Raw genomic sequence first — 18,211 nt, 5'->3', positions numbered from 1 at the left:
AGCTCACGAAGCGTGATTATTATCGTCCGACGCTAACGAGCGCTAGTCTTTATAATAATGTATAATAGGGTAGTACAGAGGCTGGTGCAGTGGGGAACGGCCGAGATTGTTATTTAAACGGGCAAAGTTCGCCGCTCGGCGGTGTCCCGAAGCACTCGGTTAATCCTCGGAGGAAGGACAGCGCGAGCGCCGTATAACACCACCCGAAAACTTTGCTTATATTTGAGCGCGCGTGAATTTTGCCGAGTATCGGATTAGTAAGACGGTGTAGACACGTAAACGCGTGGAGAAACTTTTGGAGCGAAAAACGAATCGCTATTGAAATTTCACAGATGGCGCACACAGGGCTCTTTGTTGCACGCGGACAGAGAGAGAGAGAGAGTCGAAATCGTGGCGCAATTAGAGGAGGAGAGGTCGATCGACGCAATAAACTCTCCGCCGCTGCAGTCGAGAGAGAGAGAGAGAGAGAGAGAGAGAGAGAGAGAGAGAGAGAGAGAGAGAGAGAGAGAGAGAGAGAGAAATAGAACAAACACAGAGGGAGAGGCGAGGCTCCGAAAAGAGAGACAGAGAACAAAGTTAAAAAGCGGAGAGGAAACCGCAGGCATATATACATCGGGCCGAAAAGGGCCGAGAGCTGAGCAGCCTTCCGAGAAAGTAATTTCGAGCTGGCAGGTAGGTGGTCACGCGATTGGAGCCCTCATCTTCTCCTCCTTCTTCCCCTTCGCTTCTCTTGTTTCTTTCTCTCTCTATCTCTCGAGAGAGAAAGATAGACCAGCTCAAAGAGCGAGCGGCCCCGAAAGTCGGACCCTCGAGCGCAGCTCTTTAAAGACTACCTGCCCGAGCCATCTCTCTTTCTTCTTTTTCTCTTTTTCTTTTTCTTCCTCAGCTGCATCATCCCCCTGGCGATCGCGCTCGGCAGTGCCGTAGACGGGGAGAAAAGCTCCCCGAGGAGAAGAGTCTTTAAAAAGAGAGACGACTCTGTATCTATATAAGACAGCGCCGCGCGGGGGGCTAACTGTCCGGAACCTAATTTATCGCACCTTTTAAAATCTCGTCGACATTATTGTTGTCCTTCTTGTCCCATTTGCCGCGCGGGGCGAGCTTTGTTTGTACACACCGGAAGTTCGCAGAGAGAAGAAGAGAAAAGGTAAGCGCGAGCGATTGATTGACGGGCCGGTTCCAAGCATTGTTGTATAGGACTGTATTAAACTCGTCTCTCACTGTGACTTCTTTTTCTTCGGCGGAGCCGAAAAATGCGTAAATCATCGCGATCTCTCTCTTGCTCGTCGTTGTTGCGCGCATAATTGAAACGTGAGAGAGGACGTAAATTCAGCGCTGGGTGGGCCGCGGGAGAGAAGAAAATACAAGCGCGTGAAAAATCACCGCGATAAAAGCGTAACGATATAATACGCACAGCTCTCTCTCTCTCTCTCTCTCTCTCTGAAAGCGTTAAAAAATATATGGGGACGACGAGGCTAGACACATACCGCGTATAATACTCGTATAAATTGTTCCGCGATAATACCGCCGCGGCGCATATTGATTCTCCGTTTTGGCTTTTATACACAGCGTGAAAAATTACAACAAACGACATAATATCTCTCTTTCGCCGCTGTGCACACGATTTCCTCGTAAATATCGTCTCGGCGACGCAGTATTTTCCCGCGGCGCGAAAACGACCGAACTCGCGCTCGCTGTAAAAAATGAACGAAAAGGCGGGAAGTAATCTTAAATCGATCAAGTAAAGTATATAAAGAGCCGTTCGCGCTATGAGCGCTGATGAAAAAAAGATTGGAAAAATAAAAAAGAAGCATTTTTTCTCTCTGCTCCAGCGGAATGAAAGCTCGCGCATTTTCCACGAGCGAGCAAAAGCCGGATTCCCTCGAAGAAGCGTAAAATTAAACTTTTCCCCGATACAGCACACATAGACGCGGGAGAAGAGTAGGATATATATATATATATATATATATATATATATATATATATATATATATAGAGAGAGAGAGAGAGAGAGAGAGAGATAGAGAGAAAAAGGCAGCCTTGAGCGATTCATTAGCCGACGCGGACTGGAAAAGAAAAGCGCGACAAGAGTGCGGAAGCCCCTCTCGCGATTTCTCGAGCAGCGTAAATACACACACACACACACACACACACGGACAGATGGACGGACAGAAGCGCTATATGGGAATCCACGGCGATTTCGCAAGGCCGGAAAAGGGGAGAAAGGAGAGAGAGAGAGAGAGAGAGAGAGAGAGAGAGAGAGAGAGAGAGAGGTATAGAGATATAGATTGACGTGTCTCCAGCCAGCCGCGCATCGGAATTTCGAATAGCAGCAGCGCAAAAAGCCGACGCTAATTGATTCCGGAGAGCCGCCGCCGCCAGGGGGGAAAGTGAGAGTGCGAACAAAAGTGAATCTCGATCTTGATAGGAAATTCGCCGAGCGAGAGGTGCGTCGTCGTCGTCGTTCTACACAGCTCCACCCTTTTCTTTCCACTTTCGCTCGTGGTGAGAGAGCTAGCGAGGCGGCTTTTTCTTTGCATTGTGTCGCGACGATCGTCGGCTTCTTGGATCATTGGAAATAATAAGCGTTAGGTCGCCGCGAGAAGAGAGTAGCTCTCATTTTTCGCGACGCTTACAATTAAGAATTAATTTCAAAATCGAATCCTCGTTATAAGGGGGATAAGCTCCTATATACGAAGCCAGCGGAGCAATTATCGCCGCGATCGCGGGATAATGGAATTTCCACTTTTACTTCCTTCATATAACAAGAGAGGAGCATCGACCGAGCGTGAAGAACACATCAACCATATTCGCTCTCGTTCAAAGGAAAAAGCGCGCGAAAATCAAAACCCGGAAAGAATCGCGCGCGCGCGCGCGCGCGGGAGTTAATTTTTCCAAGCTCCCGCGAGAATCGAAAGTGTATGCGATGAAGATCATCACTCGCGAGAGCGCGCACGCAAACCTTCTCTCTAACTCTCTCGGCACGATAGCTCATAGTTAGCGCCGAGCAGTCGACTTTTTCTTTCTCCTACTACATACTGCTGTACGTGTACGTACGCGCAGATGAAACAATGTAGATACATTAAATCACGCGAGAGAGCTGTTGCGTACGTTCTTCCCCAGGGAGGGGGGGGGAGAGAGAGAGTCTTACGCAAGGGCCAATTTCATCAAGAGACTCGATAGCAGCTCCTTTTTCTCACTGCGGCTATACATACACACTCCGCCGAGCGCATCGTTATACGAGAGAGTGAGCGCGCGCTTTCGCGCAATTTGCCGGAAACTTGCGAAAACGCTCGCGGGACCTATTCAATAGCGTGACTTTTAACGCGCGCGCGGCTCTGTGTGTACTTTTTAACCTTCGTCTCTCTCTCTCTTTCTAACTCGTTGCTTTTACGATTCGTCGTTTGCGTTGGGGGAATTTTTGAAATTTTTTAGAATGCCTTTTAACGCTGCGCTGGCCAAAAGGCGTGGAATAGAGCTATGTGCACGGGGCTTTTCGGAGAGCGTAATCCTGGGTTGTGGAAAGTATATAATGTATGCATAACAGCTGATTTCAGGTGCTGATAGTTTTTTGGGAGGTGATAATAATAATAACGAGGCGTCATCGCAGTGCGCTTGTTTCTGATTGAAAAGTTGCCAGGGGCTTTGACGCTTGGTATATTACAGTACATTTACTTACGTTCACGCTCTCATCGCAGCCAACTATGGAATACTATACAGATTGCCTTTTCAGATCACTAACCTGCAACATGAAAATATAGAGAAAAATCAGTCTCGATTGCAGCCATTCACGGAATATTTCTTACATTATAATCATAATCTGGCAGCCGCCGCGGAAAACAACCGAAATAATTGTGAGAAAGAAAGACACGCTTAATATACAGGTGGCGGTAGATTAGAAAGAATTTCTCTGAAAGCATGAATATATAGGAAAGCGAGAAGCGGCGGCGGATTGCCGTATTGTTCGCCGCGAGCTCGGCGTAATAAGTTTAAGAAGCCGCGAGAGATCTCGCGGACTCTGTGCCCCGGGAAAATAAAGCCCGGGCTCGTTTAAATAAAACTCTCGTCGGGAGCCACAGCAGCGGCAGTATAACTCGAGATTAAAAAAAAAGAAGAGAAAAGAAAATTGGTAAAGAAACGTTAACGTCTCGGAAGTAATTTGCCTAGGAGCATCAAAGCGAACGGTTCTCTCTCTCCTCTTTTACGACACGCCGCACATAAGAAGCGCGCACCGAGAGAGAGAGAGAGAGAAAGATGGCTGTGCATAGCTATATACAGCGTCGGGCTTTAAAAGTGTAATTATATCAATTTCGAAACCGCATTGGAAAAGACATCTCCCTCTCGGCTCGTTAATCCGAGGCGATAAAAGGGCCTTACGAGCGCGGGCTATTTAAATGCGGTACGGCAAGCGCACTCTGCGATGTATACCGATTCTTCACATCACAGTCGGTTAAAGTGGCTCTCTTTCCTCGCGAAAAAAAAGGAAGCTCCCATTTTCGCAGTCTCGTGACACGACGACTCATTCCAATTACGCGAGAGAGTAAGAGAGCGCTTCCATCCAACGAGCCCCTTTCTCTCTCTCTTTATTTTCCCGGCGACGACGGATATGACGAGCGCGTTACCAGCTGCAGTCATAGCAGCGCGTATAGTAGTAGCTCCGCAGCCGCTAGTGCATCGCGCAGCGAGAAAGCCGTCGCTGGGTTAATTAGAATGCATAATTACGCGCGCGAGCGTCGCCCGGCTCTTATACACCGTGTGCCATAGCGCAGCTGCTGCGCGTATTCTCTATATCTCTCGACTTTTTCTCGCGAGAGAGAGAGAGAGAGAGAGAGAGAGAGCTAATGCTCGTCGTCTTTTTCTATACCCACGAAGCGGCAAGCGGTAGAATGAAAAGCGCTACGCTTTATGATAACGACGTGAAATCTCACGCGCGGCAACTTTCCAAACGGAAAAATCGGCAAAGCGCGTTATTGTGCTTCGGAACGGCGCGTCGTGTGTGTGTGTGGGAGGGAATCGATGGAGCTTCGACGATTTTGATTGATGAGCTCTCGGCGCTGTGAGCTCTTTTATGTATGAGCGTTTGAATCGCCGGTTTCTTCGAATTTTCAATCGACGTCTATCTCTCTCGCGTGGATGTTCACTGTAAACACGCTCTTTTGTCGGGGCCTTTATTGTCGTTGCGCGAGAGCTTTTCCGATTGATACACACGCACTGAAGGCGCGCGCGAGTGAGTCACGCTCGCGGCTTATCGAGAGAGGCCGCGATAAAAACACGGCGATTTCCTTAGAGCGAGTCGATTTTATCTCACGCATACGCCTCTTGCAAAATTAATCCGAATTGTTACGAAATTTTGCTATCGATAAACAAGTAATTACGGGGCTTAATTATTATCCCGAGCGCGGACAAAAACCGTATACGACCTGACGGAGCGCAGTGCGCCTTATTATCAGTTATAATATATGTAACACTCCTAAAGTTGCAACTTACGCGGTTCCGCTCGTCACTCAATCTCTCCCCCAACATACGAGCGATATACACGTCAGTCGCAGTCTCGTGCATGTGTACAGTCAACCTCAGAAGTTCTCCTCTCTCGAGATTCGAATCAAACTCATACACGCAAGTGTCGCAGCCGAGAATAATGATTTAATTTTTTTCGATCGGCCGCGCGGTGTGTTATGCATCAAAACCTGATCTCGAAGCGAGGCGAAAACGGGCCCGGCGAGTTTCGAGTGTAATGCGCACGTGTGTGTTATTGCGAAAGTGCGAGTCGCGTAACGCATTCTTATAGTCCGGTATAACGGGAGGGTCGTCGCCCTTTTTTTTAAGCTGCAACTGATGCAGTGATAAATCGTCGCTCTGATTGTGCGCGGCTATAATATATATATATATATATATATATATATATATATATATATATATATATATATATATATATATATATATATATATATATATATATATATATATATATATATATATATATATATATATATATATATAGCGCGGTGTTTGAATGTGACTTTGTTAGCTCGTAAAAAGTGAGTATATATAGTCCGATTACGTAAAGCCGGTGTGTTCGACGAGTGTATTGATGTACGAGTCTCCTCCTCGATTCTTTCTTACACCTTGCTCGGGATTACATCGGCGAAATTTACACTTTCCTCGTGTGTCTCGGTGTTAACAAGTCCGCTCGTGAAAACGCGCGGCTGTCTTTATTTTGAAAACAAGAAGCGCAAGCGTCGAAGATAAATATTTTCAGCGCGTCGAGCTAATGAACTCCGGTTATGTGTTGCGCAACGTAAATGGGAAACTGTGTGTGTGTTTGCGTTGTATGTAAGAACAGTTATGATGTACGTATACGCATAATACAAACGGGAGAGAGAGAGAGAGCAGCTCTCGCGCGAGTTATGTAAAGCGGTTGACATGCGTTCGCCCCGCTTCTCTTCCGGCCCGATAATTAATATTAATCTCAAGCAAACAATTCTGTCTCCATCAGGGGGATGACTGACTGAGGCAGAGAAGGAGAGAGAGAGAGAGAGAGAGAGAGACTGTCGGCTGTAATTATGGGCCACGCTGATGAGAGAGGCCACACACAGGCTCCGCTCTCTGCCTTCTCTCTCGCTCGGGTCCTGTGCATCAGAGACGCGTACGTGTGTGCGTTTGCGGACAAGCCCGGCTGCGGTGGCGAAAACTTAATTATTTCAAAATGCTTGATTGCCCTGTCAATCGGGATATCGGTTCGACCTACTTCGATAATTCTCTCTCTCTCTCTCTCTCTCTCTCTCTCTCTCTCTCTCTCTCTCTCTGGTTGTTGTTCCGATTGTTCATCGGGTGAACTGATTATACAGTTCGAAAGAGCTTTAATCACGCGTGCAACTTTAGCCTGCGGGCTTGAGTTCGGGGCCAGCTCTAATGGCGCTAACGATCCTAAAAATCGTTTCCTCCGAACTCGGCGCTAACCTCTTAATTGTCGACTATACCCTCGCACATCTCGTAGCTTCGACGGAAGCAACTAAGGATAAAAAAAAAACAGAGAAAATCACAGGCTGCAGACCTAATTGTCGAAAACAGCAACGTTATATAGAAAAAAAGAGACATCGCGTGCAGTCCAAAGAAGGGGCAGAGTGGCAACCAAGCCGGTTCAGCCGTATAGGCGAAAGGAAGTCGAGAAGAAAAAGAAGACGAAGCGAGTGGGAGGCGTAGTCTACGTTCTCACAGACATACGCACGAGTTACAAGGGTCGAGCTATCGACCCAGAAGCGTCAGTCACGACGATCCCGCAGGTGGAACGACTCGATTTTATAATGCTCTTTCCGCTTCCTGTCCGAGTTCATACACACTGCTTTTTTTCCCTCCTCGACGTATGTAGAGCGCGAGCAGCATTTTCTGCGTAGCGCTTTGTTTACGAGGTTAAACGCAGAGGAGATGCTTATCGCGAGTATATTCAATTAGGGCCCGGAGCGGCTATAAATCCCCAGGTGCGTATACGGATGTGTACGCGGAGAGCGCGGCGTTTTCATTCGCGTTATGCACGCGGAGACTGAAAAAACTTCTCGGATTTATTACGCGCGACTTTATTTACCGGCCGCATTAGAATAGAGAAGCAGCTAATGACTGATGGCTCTCTCTCTCTCTCTCTCTCCGCGTCGGTTCTATATTTTATCGAGAGAGGGCAAATAGAGAAAGCACGAATATTCGCAGCGTTATCCCCTTGGGATCGCGGTGTAGTCCACACGTAATGTTATATGTATAAAGTTTCGAGGATGTCGGTGATTTGGTTAGCGTTAACCAAGGCAGCGCTTAATCGTCAACATCCTCGTCGTCTCGTAAAATGGTCATGTTTACTGTTAACCTATAATTGCTCTCTCTCTCTCTCTATCCTCGCTCGAAGGCTAATTGCGCCAAGGCGCTGCCTATGCGCAGAGTCTATTTATACACCGAAGTCGTTCGCATTAGCGAAGGTAGATTATAAGAGCGTTTTTGAAAAGAATACAAAAATCCACTCGACCATCGGGAAGAGCGTGTGAAAAAGAGTATACAAGGGCTACACGCGGAAGGGAAGGACGTACACGCAGCAGTAGCAGCGTTCGGTATTTTTCCGAAAGAAAAACAAGGGCGTAATTGCTCGATCCTTCATCGCACAATGAAACCCGCGCGTCGATTACAGCTTTCATTAGATTCCCGCCGTTTTCCCAGACAGCCGCGGCCCATCGCAATCTTCCGCGTGTGTGTCTATACGTATAGACGCGAAACTATCAGAGCCGCAGTTGGTGGAAACGCTGTTATATTTTGTTACATCTCTCGAGTCTCGGGGAGAGCAAGCTCCTTTATACAGTCTACGCGCAGTTTTACTCTTTCGATTTATTTTTTCCGCAGCCTTTTTTATGCGCTATAGCTTGGAAGAATCCCCGTGTGTTTCGAGTGAATTCTTTTAATCAGAAGTGAGCCGCAATTCGTGATCGGATGTGCTAGCTTTGATTGGAAGATTCTATAACCATTCATTACAGAGGATAAGCGTTATCACCTCTCGGGGTAAAGTACAGCAGCTAATCCAGGCCGGTTTAATTATTCGCCGGCGCGGTGGGAAGAAACTTTTAATTTTAATTAATAAAGCCCTCCGACCCGGCAAAAATCTCATTTCTCTCTCCTCTCGCGCGCGAGCGAGCGAGATAGCAAACAGAACACGGGGGAGGCGGCGCGAAAACGAAGAATTCCGAGAATATAAGCGTCGGGATTTTCTCGTTATATAACGCGCATAAATTCAATTTTAAACCGCAGAGTCGTGACGAGCGAGAGAGAATCCGACAAAAAAAGCCACAGCGCTGAGAGAGAGAGAGAGAGAATTATAAAGGGGGAAGATTGAGGGATGCAGCGCCGCGCGTTACGTCCATTAGCGCCTATTGCCTTATCAATCTTTCCTCCCGACGCGGTGTTTTAGAAAACTTCCGCGTCCCGCGAGATATTTCACGCTCGGCTTGCGCCTAATGTCGGAGCTCTCTTTCAGCTATGGGATTATTTTTTTTCTCTCTCTCTCGCTCTTCGCGAGGCAAATCAATTGCCGCTTCTTCACGCACAGATGCGAAACTACAGCGCTGCGGTTCCACTCGACTGCCGCTGCTGCTGGCGGTGAGAGAAAAAAGACTGGCCTCAAATTGGCCATTTATTGCGTTACCTTAACGAGTCTTTATTTACAGTTATGGAGATTCGCGGAAAATATCGCCGCTCTGCCGCCGCGCGTGTGCTGGCTTCCTCGTAAACAAATTGCGTATAAGCGGATTAATGGCGTTTCGGTACTATTTATGAGCGAGCTAATGGCGCGTGATCCGTTATATGATTAGGAAGAACTTTCCGTGGCATCGAGTAGTCGAAGTGTTCTATATAAAGCAAAGGTATAAACATTACGCTGCTGGGAAGGGAAAGACAGAGACAATACAATTACACGCGCGCGAAGGCGAGACAAAGAGAAAATGCGGCAATTTGTCAACAAGAGAGCAGAAAGAGAGAGAGAGAAAAATGAGAGGAAGCGAGTCGCACGCGTAAAGGTGAGAAAAAATTCCAGAGAGGAAAACCGCAGCGTGTCACTCGACCTTCTCCCTCCTCCCCTCTCACACGTGCACACACAATGTTTTAACGCTTTTTTTCACCTTCTGGTCATCGCATGTGGCTTACATACCCCATACTCGTCTCATGTTCGCTCTCTCGAAGGTGAAAGTTTGTTTATACGGACGCACGCGCGGGTCTGTGTGGGACAAAACAATCAGTGCCGGTCGCCTGTGATCAACCCCTCCGAGAACAAAAAATACGACGACGACGTTTTTCCAACTGGAATTCCTCCCTACTCTCTCCCACTGCAGTACACCTGCGCCAGTGAAAGAGAGACAGATGCGAGAGATGCACTTAGACGTATAGGAGAGAAACGAATCGTTAGCCGGGTTTGTTCTGCGTGCGAGGAAGAGATAAAAGGGGAGTATACCTTCTTCGCCTCTACACAGTGTCTATACGCGCTTGTGTGTGTGTGTGTGTGTGTGTGTGAGAGACTTCTTTCCTTCTCGCGGAGGAGAGCTCCCTCTCTTACTATACACACGCCGAGAGGAGATACACCGTGGGAACGCGGCTCGTATAACAGGTAGTCACGTCGAGAAGAGAGAGAGAGAGAGAGAGAGAGAGAGAGAACTTACGTATGGGCACACACACGCACACGGGCTTTTCTTTTCACGATAGCGCGGCGGCCAGTTCCACGCCGATTTTGTTCATCCCCGCGAGGCTATTCTAATTTTCGGTCGTCGAAGAACACCGCTTTTTGTCGTTCAATTCAACCAAATGCGCAAAAATTCACGAGTCCAAGCGTTGAATAACCGTCCTGAATCCGAATTAACCGGATTACCATATAGCGCCGCGCACAGAGAGAACCGCAAGAAGGAAGCCAAGCTCTCGCACACGGCCGCCGTTAGAGCGGAGGACATCATTAGAGGAAAACTGCAGCAGCGGCCCCAGGGGAAAACGCGCAACGGTGTATTCGAATTTTCAAGGACGACGCTGCAGAGAGAGAGAGGAGCCGCTCCTTTATCATCCCGCGGACACACAATAAGGCGCGAGCGTCGTTGGGAAGCAGCCAATTTTCTTTTACGACTGCTACTATATGCGCGCGAATTTTTTTCATGCCGAGAGAGGCGATTAATAAATAACGAGAGAGGGACTTCCGTTGACGCCGCGCTGCTTTATTAGTATACGGTAAAGGAGCGATTTGCGTTTTTAAAAGCGCGCCTCGCGTTACAATCATCGGGAGCTGTCTTGTAACGACGTTTGTTTTCGCGACGGAATATCGTTATGTGCCTTCGCCTTGGTTTATTTTTCGCGCGGGGGCAATGCAAAGCGCGGCTGCCGTAAAGTGAAAATAATTGACAGGCCTCTTAATAAGGCTTCTTGGTCATTCGTTGTGTATACGATCATTTTTGCGAAAACGACAAGCCTCTCCTCTCTTGGCATACACAGTTAGCTTAACGAGCGCGCCGGGATATTTTTCAAAAATGACGCCCATTTCTCGTTTGATTTTCCCTTGCTCACACGCAGCGGTGTATTACGTCTACAGGCAGCGTAATTTACGTTTATCCAATCGCGTCTGGCCGCGGCGGTGCCATAAAATACGATCTCTCTCTCTCTCTCTCTCTCTCTCTCTCTCGAGGAAAAACTACTCCGTGTAACGCTACACCCCGCGCGCGAGTGTCTCGTAATAAACAGGCGTTAATTAGTCGCTGCAAATAGTCGTCGCGGTGCATCGAGGTAAACGCACACGCAGATCAGTCTCCACTAAGCCGCGAGAGCATAAACAAACGGGACGTGTATTTTCGAGCTACGGCTAATTTGGGTCAGAGCGCGGCTATTTGCGCGTCGGTCATTCGCACGAGTGTCCCCCCCCCCTCCTTTCTTCACAAGGGATTACGTCGAGGCTTTTCCATTTGGGCGCATCTGCGGCGCGCGCGAAACGATCTTTACGTAAGCTCCTCTCGTCGTCGGGGTAATTTTTCAGCGGCGAGTCGTTGACACCGCGACTGTGTATATAGAAGCGAACGCGGAAATGCCCCTCGGAATATGCGGGAGAGAAACGAAAGTGAGGATGAGTCGATGCAGGTGCGGCAGACTCTTCTCTGCTGTAACTCGATGCCAGAGAGAGAGAGAGAGAGAGAGAGAGAGAGAGAGAGAGAGAGAGAGAGAGAGAGAGAGAGAGAGAGAGAGAGAGAGAGAGAGAGAGAGAGAGAGAGAGAGAGAGAGAGAGAGAGAGCTGCGACGACGATTTTCGAGAGAGAGAGAGAGAGAGAGAGAGAGAGCTGCGACGACGATTTTCGAGAGAGAGAGAGAGACACCGTATCGACATGCGATACCTCGTGTGTGATGCGTGGGTCGCTTTCGGGGGAATCGATAGCGTCGAGAAAGAGAGAGAGAGAGAGGATGCGATCTAACGCTTGTTTGCACACTCGAGCGCCTATTCTCTTTCTTTTTTTTTTCTATCGCGCGGCTAATCTTAATTGCCTTGTGTGCATAGGCGATTATCTCTAAGTCGCTGTGATGGATGAATCAATAGGCCGATATTATAGCGATTAGAAGCTGTGATTTCTCGCCGATCATCGTCTCCGAAAAAAATAAACGTCGTTTATGTCCTTCGAGGACAATGGAACCTCGTTCTCTCGGCACATCTAAATATAGCCATTTCAAGATCGATCGCGAACGTGTCGGTAATACCCGATTAATGCGAATACACGTCACCCATAACGAAGAGACTCGCGACGACGAGGACAATCATCGCTCTTTTCTAGGAATTCAGCAATATGCAAGTGCGTGAGCCGCATATCGGCGGCGAGTTCGGCCTTGAACTTACGACTTTATCGTACAGTCCGCCGCATGGGAAGAAACTCGAGTCGGTGCACTGTAATCTCTTTTATTTTTTTTAACCGAACCGATGGGATTTACTTTACGTATCGATCTCTTCGCAGCTAATTACTCGCATCATCGGCTCCGCGCTTATTGTCGCATTATGAATGCATATTCTCGACTCGCTCATTAATATATATATATATATATATATATATATATATATAAAGCGCGCGAGAAGTGGGTTAATCAATTTAAATTTATTTAGCAATACACGCGAGTCAATAGTAGAGAGCTTGAGCGACGTCTCATAGAAGCCAAGATGCAGATCTATCGAACAATAAGCGTCTAATTGTAAACCGTGTCCCGGTTGATTTTCCAGCTAATTAGCCGCAATTAGAGACAATAAACCAGAGAGCTCTCTTTCGCGCAAACGACTAATCAACAAAGTCCATCTTTCTTTCTCTCTCTTGAATCGAGGAAGAAAATAAACAAGCCCTATACGTGTGGGCGGCGCGCGCTATATAGGTATATAACGCACGGATATCGCTTTATAGCGAGTGGCTTAAAATCAGCTGCAGCGCTTCGTGTGCGTCTTTGTCTCTCTCTTTTCGGTCGTCTGTCCGTCTGCGACGTGCGTGCGTCTGCACAACCGGTTCCGGAGAGCACAGCGCCAAGTATCGAGCGCTCGAGGAGGAGAAAATTAGAGCCGAGAGCGAGAGACTCGTATATGACCGGTCGCCGAGCTGAAGCCTCTTCTTTACATGTGTACGTGCATCTGTAATCATGTGTTTCAGAGAAACACTGGGAGGGGGGGGGGTGAGAGGGAGGGAAAGAGACGCGCCTTTGCCGTGTGTTGCAGGACGGGACTAGTTTGTACGAGATCGACCCTTTGGGTTTCTACTTCTTGCGTCACAGTTTCTCTCTTTTCTTCCTCTTGTTCTCTCCTCTCTCTCTCTCTCTGTTCGCATGAGTGTGCGGGGAAAAAACAGAGGGATACACGAGTAATTTCTTACGCGATGAGTCACTCGGTGCAGTGCTCCTTCGATTTTAAAGAGTTCGCTTCGATCGAAATCTCTCTCTCTCTCTCTCGACCTTATACTCTCGAGAACAATGAATCAGGGCCCCTTCTGCCCTCGCTTGGATAAAAATTCAAATTAATTCAGAGCCGCGAGCAAAGCGCGTATAAATTATCCTATACTGCAGAGCCTGCCCCCCCGAAAAGTTACGCTCCTGTGCCCCCGAGGCAACCTGTGCGTGATGCTCCTCTCTCTCGCGGGTTCACACCCTCCGTCGTTTCCTTTCTTCGCTTCGCGTGCGCGTGTGTGTACACGTGTTGTATACACAGACACTCGTCTCCGAGAGTGGAGGGCGAGGGGTCAGCGGCGGCAAAAGAGCGCGTCACGCGATTGCCCTCTCTCTCTCTCTCTCTCTCTCTCTGCAATATAAGCGAGTTAAGCCGAAAGTGGACTCTCGAGGACCTGCTCTCTTCAGCGCTGCGTTTAAAGGGCGCCTTCGCGTTCACGTGCGCTCGTGTTATTCCATCGCGCGTATTACAATCTCTCCCGGCGATAGACGTTCTCGGTATCTTCGAAGAAGCCGAGTAGCGCGTACAGTTAGCCTGCAAAACTTGCCGAGAGTCCGTTACGATGCTCTAAGAATACTCTTGGCGTTTTTCGGCGGGTAAGTAAACAAAGCTCCGTTTTCACACATCCGAGCGACTGGTTCGCTCTACGCACTTATTAATACTCCCGGCTTATCGGCGCCGCGCGCGAAATAACGAGTACGCGTCGGACAGCTGATTAGCTCCCGCGTCGATCAAAGCGTGAATTATGCAGACAAACAGACGGTGGTTTCGTGCACCGAACGACACGCGCGCCGGAGCCAAGGACGAAGCGAAAAAGGAGCCCCGAAAGGATGCGAGCTATAAGTACTGCTCTATTCTCGCGATCTGACATCAGGCTACGCGGATCTGAGTCACTGCGAGTGAGTGAGAGAGAGTGAGAGAGAGAGAGAGAGAGAGAGAGGAGTAAGTATATACATAGACAGAAAAACACGCGAGTTTGTAAACATAACGGCGGAGGGTCGAAGATCCGCCGCATACACTCTCGCATGGATCCGTTACCTTACGTCACTCGCATGACCGCTAGGCCGTTAGTCTCTTCTGTCTCTCTCTCTCTCTCTCTCTCTCTTCCTCTCGTCCTGCGCCGCGTCGTCCTCTCTAACGCCTCCTCGAGCACATAACCTCAACTCGCGCTCGGCCCCCAAGTGCGAGAGAGACGGAGTATCGAACTGAACTCGCTCCGCTGCTGCTGCTGTTGCTGCTGCTGGTTATCCACCGGCTTCGGCGCGCGCAACCACTGCACGATATACGCCAGGAAAACAACACAGAGACACACAGGAGAGGCTCTTCTCTGCCTTCTCTCGCCTGCTGCACTCGTTCGTCTCTCGTCTATAAAATCTCTACTTATTATCGTCTCTGCAGAACGATCGTCGAGCGAACAACAACGACAGCTGCGTTTGTAAAATACTATCGCGAGTATATCAGAGGGCGAGAGCGCTGCTGGACTCTACTGTATATGTATATCGAGGAAAATCAAGAGCCGTATATACAAATATTCTTACTCGCGCGGCGGTTGAAGACGGAACGCGTGCTGCTCTGCGACTGAGACGCCACGAGACGGCCCGCTACGTTTTACTCCTCTCTCTCTCTTGATCGGGCGCAGCACGTAGGTATACTCCATAGTCCCCCTCCGAGCTCGCTCGCTCGCTCTCGCTCTCTCTCTCTCTCTCTCCCCCCAGTTAGCTCGCTCGCCTGTGTGTGTCCGTGTATACGCTTCACCACTGGCTTCTTTCTCACTTTCTATGTAACTCGCGGCTCTCCGTGTAGCGGGGCCTGCGTGCGCTGCACGGGTATAGGTATCGTCGTCAGGGGCCCCGCCCGAGAGACTGCATGTATTATAGAGCCCTGCGCGCGCAGACCTTTATCTCTCCACGGCGGCGATGATGATGCAAGGGGCCTGAAAAAGAGAGGGAGGGAGCCCTATCGCCGGATTTACGGGCTTTTGGAGCTGCTTTTTTTCATCGCCGGGGAGATCTCTCACGCGTGAGTTTCGGCTCGGGCGTCGTTTGGGATTGTTTCTTTCTTTCTTTTTTTTTTTTTTTTTTTTTTTTTTTGAGGCGGGTAACAGGTTGTATATGGTTTTCTTTCGAAAAAAGCTGCGCTTATCGATCGATCACCGACGATTTCTCGGCTCTTTTACGCTCGAGAAGAAGGTTCGACTCGCGTTTGCGACGCGGGTAAACAGACGCGAAAGACAAACGAATCCGCGTATCGCTGCAAACGATCGATACTTTCCCAGATACTATACACCTGAGAAGTAACGATTAAAAAATAAATAAAAATGTCTATTGTCCGCTCTCGTAAACTTTGTTATAAATAGTTAATTCAACACACGCGTTCGGAGAAAATTCGCGACGTCGGAATATCGAAAATCGTTATAGATACCGAGCTAATGGCATATTAGGAACTTTATATTCGCATTCGAGCCTTTTCCATCGGCGACTCTGCCGTGTGCTCTCGAGCTATATGTGCGGAAATAATGATGTCGCTCACGCTATCAGCGGATCCAAACGCGTATGTGTGTGTGTGTGTCGGGTGTATTTTCGAATAATAATTCTCGCGTGTTGGGTTTATCAGTAGATGGCCTATTAAGGTCGTGTAGACAGCGTGTCGTATCGAATTCAACGAGGCGATACGCGTGTATACTACGAATATCGGGTTTGTATGACGTTTGTTAGGAGTTACTTATAAGCGAGATTTTAAAAAAAAAATCTTATACACGATGATTCGACTCAGCGAAAATCCGTTCCTAAGCACACAGCTCTCTCTCTCTCTCTCTCTCTCTCTCTCTCTCTCTCCCTCCCCGTCGGCTAAAATATGAAAAGAATCGCGGTCGCAGATTTACCGTTTCCGTGTCAGCGCTCATAACACACATAAGCCCGCAGAAACGTACTTACGCATCACGTGCAAGTTCGCACGCTCTACGCGGCGCATACGGAGTTGATCGAACGCTCGCGAGCTATATGTATATACTGTTTGATCGCGTGTGCTTCGAGGCAGCAACGTATATATGCGCGCTCGTATGGCTGACGACGATGCGTTTGACGCGTATGCGATCCTGTTGTGGTGTTATGCGCTGTACTCGATCGCACCTTCTCTTTTGAGGCGAAGCTGTAAAAAGCTCTCTTTTTTTACTGTGTTCACCGATAGCGCTTTTATCGCAATGGTCCGTGAAACATTCGATTTGACCTCGCGGCGGCAGTCAATCTTTATTCAGGACTTATCGTCGTATAAAAAGCGATACACGCACAAGTGCATATATATATATATATATATATATCTGCGCCCGCAGTAGTATAAGTATAAGCACCTATGTGTGTCTCGCGACCTCTTCCGGGTAAGTAACAGCTCGGAGCTATCGCCGTAAATACACGGAGCTGCGATGTCCGGGGCTCCCTACCCTGTCCATCGCACTGCTGCACCGTCTCGTGTCCGCTATACAACTCGCGGGCGTTCGCCTCTGCGTATAGCCACACGTACACACACACACACACACACCCTAGCTCGTTGCAGTTCTCTTTTCCCGGTGTGACGCGAGAAACAATCCGAGTTAGCCCCCGCAAGTCTATTTTCGCTAACGGAGCGCGCTGCTCTCCTTTTGTTTTTTGCCGATCCACAGCCTCTCGGTACACTCATTTAGCCTGATTGGTCGGATTAGAAAAGTTTCTTTCCTCTCTCGAGTTGATCCGTATAATCGAGTTTCTTTCGTTGTATCGTTCGCGCGACTCTCGCTGCGGAGCTTTACGACTCTATTTTAGCGAAAACGAGACGTGACGCGAGGAGTAAATTTATATATATATATACTGTGTATAAGAAGCATAGAGTCGAACGGAATGACATTCGAAATCGGATGTAATTACGCGTCGAACTTTTATTGCGCGACTTTCGCTTCTCTTCTATTATTATACACGTTTATACTGGGCGCGCGAAAGAGTCATTGTCGAGCGACTCGAGGCTGAAGAGAAGAAGAAGAAGAAGAAGTAAGAAGAAGAGATAACAGTGTGGCAACGACTTTTTACGGCTGCTTCGGGGGAATACGCATTATCGCGATGACGGGCATGAGTGCGCGAGGAATACGAAAGTGTCGCGCTTGACAAAAAGAGCTACTACTACTCATTTGGTTATACGATGTGAAATTGATTTGCGAATCGAAGGATAATATTTCGTTTGAAAATCGCGGCTCTATAGGATTCTAATTCGGGACGATGAAAACAGCCCGAATTGTGCCTGTCCAAAAGCTGATTTTCCATTAGCTGCGATGTTGACTTTGGCGAGTCGAGGGTAATTCAAGCTTACGTCTGTGTCTCAATTTCGGAGCAACGATTTCTGGCTCCGGTTACGCGAGACGTCTTCTGGCTCAACAGGTTTACGAAAACTTTGCAGCTCTAAACATCGCATTTTTATAACTCGCAGAAGGTGCAACAGCGAATCGAGCCACTTTTTGCCTCACGACATTGTGGTCTACTAACCTTTTTATGCACCTCCAGCAAACTACTCACCGACCGTCGGAAAAAAAAGCCCTGTATTGAGCAATTTCTGAGCAGTTAATTTTTTGCCATCGCACGACTGCGGCTACACGTATACACAGCTATACACGCGTTTTCCACGGGCGGAGGATATTTCGAACGTGACTTGCTTTTATCCCACAAAGCACCTGTAGTGCCGGAAACGCGTCGATGTGACACATCCAGAACGAATAACGCGCGCTGGAAAGGAAAGTCA

At 48.3% G+C, this 18,211-nt stretch overlaps 1 protein-coding gene across 9 annotated transcripts in view; it reads right to left on the bottom strand.

Annotated features, from left to right (window-relative positions):
* Positions 1-18,211, bottom strand: part of LOC100118598 (MICAL-like protein 1) — a 100,011-nt gene that overhangs the window by 39,726 nt on the left and 42,074 nt on the right. For 2 of the 9 annotated variants that reach the window (XM_032600117.1, XM_031932352.2), the window contains exons 1-2: positions 14,492-15,073; positions 3,680-3,742 (exon numbers count right to left, since the gene is read on the bottom strand). The exons of 2 other annotated variants lie outside the window; for them this stretch is intronic. The gene's annotated coding sequence lies outside the window, so the exon portion shown is untranslated. Of the gene's footprint in view, positions 1-3,679; positions 3,743-14,491; positions 15,074-18,211 lie in introns of those variants that run through there. 5 more of the 9 variants (XM_032600116.1, XM_031932350.2, XM_031932353.1 and 2 more) reach the window with 4 other exon arrangements.

Source organism: Nasonia vitripennis, chromosome 5 (assembly GCF_009193385.2).
Source record: "Nasonia vitripennis strain AsymCx chromosome 5, Nvit_psr_1.1, whole genome shotgun sequence".
Taxonomy (NCBI): domain Eukaryota; kingdom Metazoa; phylum Arthropoda; class Insecta; order Hymenoptera; family Pteromalidae; genus Nasonia; species Nasonia vitripennis.
Note: the sequence above shows the minus strand (reverse complement) of the source record. Positions and strands in the feature narration are given on the sequence as shown.